Source organism: Urtica dioica, chromosome 1 (genome assembly GCF_054948205.1).
Source record: "Urtica dioica subsp. dioica isolate 48M chromosome 1, U.dioica_male_clone48M_v1_H2, whole genome shotgun sequence".
Classification (NCBI taxonomy): domain Eukaryota; kingdom Viridiplantae; phylum Streptophyta; class Magnoliopsida; order Rosales; family Urticaceae; genus Urtica; species Urtica dioica.
In genome coordinates, this window is record NC_142756.1 from 56,063,887 (window position 1) to 56,071,453 (window position 7,567).

Sequence of the window (7,567 nt, forward strand, 5' to 3'; positions counted from 1 at the left end):
TAACACGTAAATGCACGTAAACATGATTATTCCCTTGGTAAGTAGTTGACTTATGTCTCAACACTTACCTGAAATAACTCGACAGAAAGTTCGACGACTTTAACGTTCTCTGTGATACTTGACACTTGTCGAAACGTCAAAAGAAGAGTTAATCGAGCTTAAATTTCGATAACTCTATTCTTGAAAACTTCAAAATCCGGCTTAGTCGCCTTTGACTCGTCCGGTTCCCGCTAGTCTGTCCAAATCTGTCATCGAACTACGAAATCCGACATCGAGTTAATTCCTTAAATCAAACTCTTATCAATTTCCAAAATTCCAAATCCGACATCTCGACTCAAAAATCCGAGCCCAACCAAGTCGACAGCCGAACACGAAACCAAACTAACTTGTCACAAAATCCTTAGACTTGTCATTAAATCCACATTTCAAATTCAATTCTCAAATCAATTCTCACGTCTCAAACAAGTCCAACATAAGCTCCGATTCGAAATCTAAAGCATGGCAAAGAATTCCAAACCAAAACAATTCCGGAGATACAACGAGCAATCATACAACCAAACGAGCTCAAACGCTCATAACCATATTCAAACACAAGGCACATAATCAGACTGGTTTGGACAGCGACTGAAAAAATGCATCATAACTCGAGCTATACAACTCGAAATCCAACGATTCCAGTTTCAGAACGTAACTAACTTCCGTACCTTTCTAACGATATATTCTAAGCCTACATATGACCAAAATAGCTATCTCAAAAACAGCCCGCAATAATGGGTCGTTGTTCTGGAATTCAGCAGTTCACAGCTTTGAATACCAGATTTCAAAAATTCATAATTCTTTCAATACTCAACGGAGTATTACGTTCTTGGTTATTTTAGAAAGCCCATAACATCTACTTTCCAAGAAAAGTACTAACAAAAATAAACCCATAACACATCGGACTGCCCACGTTCGTTTTATCACCCTATCTAAAACATATTCATTTTCGTCCAAAATCAAACCCAATCCAAGAATTTCATGCTCAATCATATAATTCATCTCATAATCAACAACAACCAAGCTCAAAGAACAATCAAAACCAACCAAAATCTCAGATTTCATCTCGGATCAAAAACCCCCAATTTTTTACTCTATGAACCCTAGAATCAAATCAAACCAAGGAGATGAAATCATCACCTCAATCTGTGATATAAGCTTCCCCGGTGCGTCACCACGCCTTCCCCCGCGTTTTCTCTTGCTCCGGCGTCACCGTGGCTCTCGGCGACCTCGATCTTCTCCTCGGTGGCGCGCGCGGAGATGGAGACTCGGCTGGAGACGGTTGGACGAGCGCAAGCAAGGAAGAAGAAAGATGCAAGGGTGGTGCTGGGGTTGATCGGCCGAGAGAGCTAGCTTGGAGGAGATTAGATTTTTTTTTCCGTTGTTACTCTTTGCAGGTGGAGCTCGCGTGAAGAAGGAAAAGAGAAGATATAACACGTGAAGAAGAAAGAAAGAGAAGAGAGAGAGAGAGAGTGGCCGAAAGAGATAAGGGAAAGAAAAGATAAGATTTCCACGTGGCATCTCAATCCTTATCCTATTATTCACAAACCAACCTCTTTTCCTTGTTTTCTTTCAAATGGGTCCCTTAAAATCATCACAACCAAGTCCTCTTCATATAAATTTAATTAAACCCATAACCGAAGGGATTATAATTATATGATTCGAACCGAGAATTTTCTTGTTCGTTCTAAATTAATTAAAATATATTTAAGGTTTCTCGGAATTAATTCTCGTTCTTGAGAATTTATTTCTTAAATTAATTTCCGGAATATTTCCTCGGAAATAATTTATTAGTCGAGATAAACTCGATAATTCCTTTATTTATTCCGAGATTTTTCCTTACCTTAATATATTTTAAATTAACTCGAGAAACTTATACGTCCATCATTCACTCAAAACATAATTGTAACAAATGGGAGCTCGTTTATTTTATTCAAATCCACAAGTCGAGCGTTACAAAAGTTTGTATATTACAGGCGTATTTTGGCCGGGTCGGGTCCGTGAAATCGGAGGGAAAATTATCTTTTCGGTTATGCTTTTGAGATGGCGTTTGTACCGAGTCTCTTTGCATCCTTAGCCTCTTCTGCTCTAGGGTTGACAGTGATAGCCTCTTTTCCGATACATCGAGCCGCCGTGAACGTTTCCTACTCGGAGAGGGTGACTTCATCGAAGAGGGCGGCTTCGTTGAAGAGGACGGTTGTGAAGGAGGAGAAGGAGGTGGAGGAGGAGGATGAGGACTAGGAGGACCAGGAGGACTAGGAGGATCAGGAGGAGGAGGACTACGCGATGGCTGTCGACGGCGTGAACCAACTTGTGTAGTTGGTAACGGCCCCGGAGGTAAACCTGTCACGTCCTCGAACATGACGTTTAGCTTTTCAAATATGGTAATCTGTAAGTTGATGACACAAAATACTAAATAAGAAACTAAACATACATAGAAACAACTTATTAGAAACTTCATTTATTAAACGAGAATTAAATGTACCTGCGATCGTTCATACTCAGAGCTCTCAAGACGGTCGCCTGAGAATGTACCATGTGATTCCAAATATCCTCCATCAAAGCCCACAGAACAAGATGATCGGGATGAGCGGGAGGTGCGGGATGATTGGGACGAGCGGGAGATGCGCGAGCTTCAGGACGAGCATGAGCACGCTCAGGACGTTCGAACTGAAATGAATAACTAATTAATAAATAAACTAATAATAACTAATTAATAAATAAGCTACTTACTACTTAATAAATAAACTACTAAGTAATTAATGAATTATAAACACTACTACAAAAACATTGATTAACAGCGTTTTTTAAACGCTGTGAAATATGATTGAAGGCGTTTTTTGCACGTTCTTGTATCGCATGAGGTTAAAAGTATTCCACGGCGCCTAAAATAAACGTTGTCTAAAGTGGTGCCACGTAGGAGCCACGTAAGAATTTAGGCGAAAAAGTTTTCACGGTGTTTGTAAATATATATTCCAAAATCCGAACCTAAACATACCAATACGAGTTTTTAATAATCCATTCAATAATTTCAAAATCAAATTCTATTATTCGTACTTTGTACCGTATATTTAAACCGAAACATATCAAACCATGTAAACGAATATTCATGCACCGGAAACACACTCAATTTACATTCACATTTGTCTATTTGACTTCCGTGTCCATAAAGTTTAACACCATTTGGTACCATTCTTCTCGATACTCATCTATTGCCTCATCCGTATAACTCTTCAACTTTTCAAACTAATAATATATAATAACGAGTTGTTTGTGAGTGAAACAATATATTACGTATTGAATATGTGTATTTAAATGTGTACATACATCTTTATTGTCAACGAACTCTATATAGCTCCTATTGATTTCTTCCTTTGTGTATTCTTCGTGTTCCATTTTGAAAACGTGCTACAACCACATAATTAGAAGAACACTCAGAATAGATAATTAAATATCAGATATACAAAATGGGAGAACATCACTGTTCAATACCTGATTGAAATGTTGTTGCGGTTTCTCGTTTGTAAAATTGATACAGAACTGCTCAAAACTATTTGATAAAGCAAGTTGTCAGTTTTAATAAAGAAATTTCAGTGAGGGAAAAAAAACTCTACTTAAACGCATACCTATTGAACTTGAAACTCTCAAACCCATAAATATCAAGGATTATTGAGACAACATCCAAAGGCTAGGTTCAATACAAATCAGCTCACCTAAGGGAAGGCAAAATCTACATATCTTTTCTTCTTCTGATGAATTGGGTAAATTGAATTACACAAACATAACTAATACCTAATCGATTTAGAGTAAAGCCTGAAGAGGCATACAGTAATCAGGTGAACGAAATCTCTGTAATCAGGTGAACGAAATCAATCTAGATTTATAAAATGAGGCATATATGATGGCAGAGCTGAATTTCAAGAAAAATTCCTAATGAATTATTTCAGACCTTGATGTAGACATTTTCAATGAACAGCTGAGCGACGCCGAGGTGGTAAGGGAAGAGAAGTCCAGCGGCGGAGAAGCTGAACCCCGGCGAACTAACCACCGGCCTCCGTAGCTCCGCATCAACGTCCTTTTTTCTCTGCTTCCACACCACTTCGTCGTCCTTCCATATCCTATCTCCGACTGGAGCTCGGCCGAGCGTCGTGGTCTTGACGATCCGAGAGGCTACGCCGATGAAGAGCTCACCGGTGGCGACGGTGAAGGATTTCAAAGGATATGCAAGATGCGATCTGAAAACTTAAATGTAAGCATAAATGTTTTTAGTTTTAAATTGAATGACCACACTAAATTTTTTATATATATTCAAATTGAAGCAGAGAGGAGTTGCATACTCAGCTACGAGAGATGATCGGAGAGAAGCATCCATTCCCTTCGCGTCTTAGAGCTGCCATGGCCATTTTCGCTTCAGATCTTATTGCACAATAAATGAGATTGATGGAAAATTCATACTCATAAATGAAAGTTTTCCATTTTGACGTTTAATAGCATTCATCATGGAAGTAATTCACAATTTGCTACCATACCATGTAACATAACAAGAGAAAAGATAAAACAACTCAAAAGTAAATTGCTTCCTCTCAAATCTTCAAATAGAATCTCATAAGTTACTGACCCCTAGTACATGAACAAGTTACATATCCATCTGATCTGTGTAGCCTCTTTGCCGAGTAAGCAGCTTCACCCAATCACTTATAGTGAAAGAGACTATACACTCCATTGAATAAGAAACGTATTAACATTTAGAGAAAAAGAGAAATATACTATAGATTCAATAATCAAGCATCTTAGGTTAGAGTTGAGAATAATTATATACCGGTTATTTTATGTGCATTCAAGAATATTGAAACTATAAGCAAACTCTTATTCTAAATGAAACTGTAAAACTATAAGCAAACTCTTATTCTAAATGAAATTGTAAATTTTTTACTGTAAAAACAACTAAACTGAAAATGTAGATATAACAAAACAAATACATAAAAAAAGTAAAAAATAAAAAATAAAAATAAGAATTGTATATTTCAAATATTGGAAATTTCTTATAAGAGAATATTGTCTCGCTTATAATTAATATATGTTGAAATTGGATTTTAATTTAGAATATAATATTGATGAGAACAAATGAGAATTATGAAAGAGTAAAGACAATATCACGAAGTCAATATTGTGCTCTTATTGCCATTGTGAAAACCAAAAGAGTGAAGTAGCAAGCAAAATGAATTATTGGCCAACTACAGCCGAATTACCAAGGCATGAAACATATACATCAGAAATCTGAACACCCGTATCTCACATGTTATAAACTAATATAGTGTCTCCAGAAGAACAAAAGAGAGAATGTTGACTTACTTCGGTTGAGCTTTTCAGACAAGGAGTGTTTGAAGGAAGTGGTGCTTCTGAGAGGACATCCTTGCACAGAATCCAGCTCCGGACAAAATTATCCTAAGAGTTTGATACTAAACTCATGATATCACTATGAAGGAATTTATGCACGTTTTTTTTCTTTAAATAAAGATCTTTTGAGTTATCTTTGGATAACACGAACGATTCAAATACCTGGCTGCAGGAATACAAACACTTCCCATTGAAAGCCCAAGCTAAACCTGTGACCTACAATCCTCGACCACATTAATTGTATTACCTGACATGAGCGTCATATGAACCTAACTTATTAAAAGTACTGTTCTACACATCACAATCCCAAACTTCAAAAGATTCAGCTCCTTTGCCTATTGCTAAAAGCATTTTGTTTGATGATTGAGTCGGCACAGTCTCGGGAATAGGATCGATCTGATCGCCCAAAATCTTCGAAGTGAAGTGTCTCGCCTCGGAATCGAGATCGACCCACTCGGCCACTATTCTTCTAGCGCCCTGCAACGCGAAAAATATGTATATATATTGATTAAACGTTACCCAACATAGAAAATACAAGATAAATTCAGTAAAAATAAAAAAGTCTATAAAATTGATTATTTGCCTGAAGCTTGGGTTCCTTGGTCATGGGATTGTTGCAAAGGTCAATTGTTTTTGCCTTTGCTTTTGTGGAGTTACTGCACCATGACTCGCACCAAAGCCATTCTTGCGGCAAAGAGAATATTGGCACCGTGTGTTGCGCATAGTTCGGAAGATCCTGGCCGTACAACAAACACATACTCATAATTTTCAGAAACATCGATCATTGTAAAAGCAATAAAAAATTGAAATTAACTAACCTGATCCAGATTGGACAAACTAACCTGCGCGTGCATCAATTTTTATTTAACTAATTTATATTGTATGTTGAACTATGTGAGAATCAGCTCCAAGTTAATGATTATTATATACTTGATGTGGAGCAAGAGTTGAATCGCGCACGTAAGGTTCGAATGGTATGAAGTCAGACGTACAATCATGCATAGGAGACAACCCCGACGAATATCTAGCCTGTTATAATTTCACATTATTTATTATAATAATCAACATATAATAACTTTAGATTATTACCTGAGGGGGATCGGAAATATGTGGTGACTTTGATGTGGAAGGGCAAATATATGATTCCCAAAAAAGCCACACACAAAAGTATCACAATGTTATTAAATCACAATTTTACCCAAAATATGGAACATAGCCTTATATGATATATATGATTCCAAAAACCATATATATTGTTTCATTATCTGATATGTAAGCAATAATTCCTAACAACAGAAATTGACGAAAAGAAAAAACAAGCTCTGAACTGAAATGATTAACTTGGTAACAGCTAGTGTAGTATATATCAAGACATTTTAGAGGTACAATAATACTTAAACGACTTTAAGGTACAAACGACCATAAATGGATTAAATACAGAGAGAGAGAGAGAGAGAGAGAGAGAGAGAGAGAGAGTAAAATAATACTTACACGACTTTAAGGTTTGAAATACCAGCGAGTTTCCTTGGGTCTGGTCCACTTAGCCGGTTGTCATTAAGCCGCCTAGGAATAAAACTTGAATCAGAAAGCGGCAATTGTAGTCTAGCTCTGTCACTGCGTTTAAGCATAGAGACTCTATTTCTAACATGCATGTTAATATAACAAGGTCCTATTTGTTCCAAAAACAGCGAATTACTATTCACAAGTTAGTTCTGCAGGTAGTGAATTTGATTATCTTGAAAAAATAAATAGTTATCAAAACATATGTAGTGTTGCGAGAAAAATAAATTGAATAATAACAATAAAACCAAGGATGCAGCAACCCGTAAACTTTAATTAGTGTCTAAATCTGTAAATATGTTTGATATTTGACTTTCGTTAATTAATATAGGTCATAACAAAGTGGATAAGCACGACAAGGGCATAGTCAATATCCCTAATGGATAATTTAAATCTGATAAACTAATTCGGTTGAATTATTTTCTTAAGAATGTAAGGACTTATAAATCCTTGGGCTTCTTCAGAACGCGTAGGGCCTCCCTTTTCTGTTTCACATCATCATAGGGCAGCAACATTTATATCACACGAAACAAAATAAAATAAAAAGGCTCGACTTTTTACTGCAATATAATGA

General features: G+C 36.6%; 2 long non-coding RNA genes across 3 annotated transcripts; both read right to left on the bottom strand.

The window, feature by feature from the left end:
• Positions 1-3,402: 3,402 nt before the first annotated feature.
• On the bottom strand, positions 3,403-4,274 carry LOC149408160 (uncharacterized). The gene is made up of 3 exons (XR_016301803.1): positions 3,986-4,274; positions 3,529-3,586; positions 3,403-3,444 (listed from the first exon to the last, which is right to left on the bottom strand). It is a non-coding gene; the product is annotated as an uncharacterized LOC149408160 (long non-coding RNA).
• Positions 4,275-4,388: 114 nt separating this feature from the next.
• LOC149408161 (uncharacterized) lies at positions 4,389-6,276 on the bottom strand. Of its 2 annotated transcripts, none has more exons than XR_016301704.1 (5): positions 6,252-6,276; positions 6,017-6,169; positions 5,596-5,910; positions 5,389-5,481; positions 4,389-4,452 (listed from the first exon to the last, which is right to left on the bottom strand). It is a non-coding gene; the product is annotated as an uncharacterized LOC149408161 (long non-coding RNA). The 2 variants fall into 2 exon arrangements; XR_016301705.1 differs by having other exon boundaries at positions 5,389-5,495.
• Positions 6,277-7,567: the final 1,291 nt, after the last annotated feature.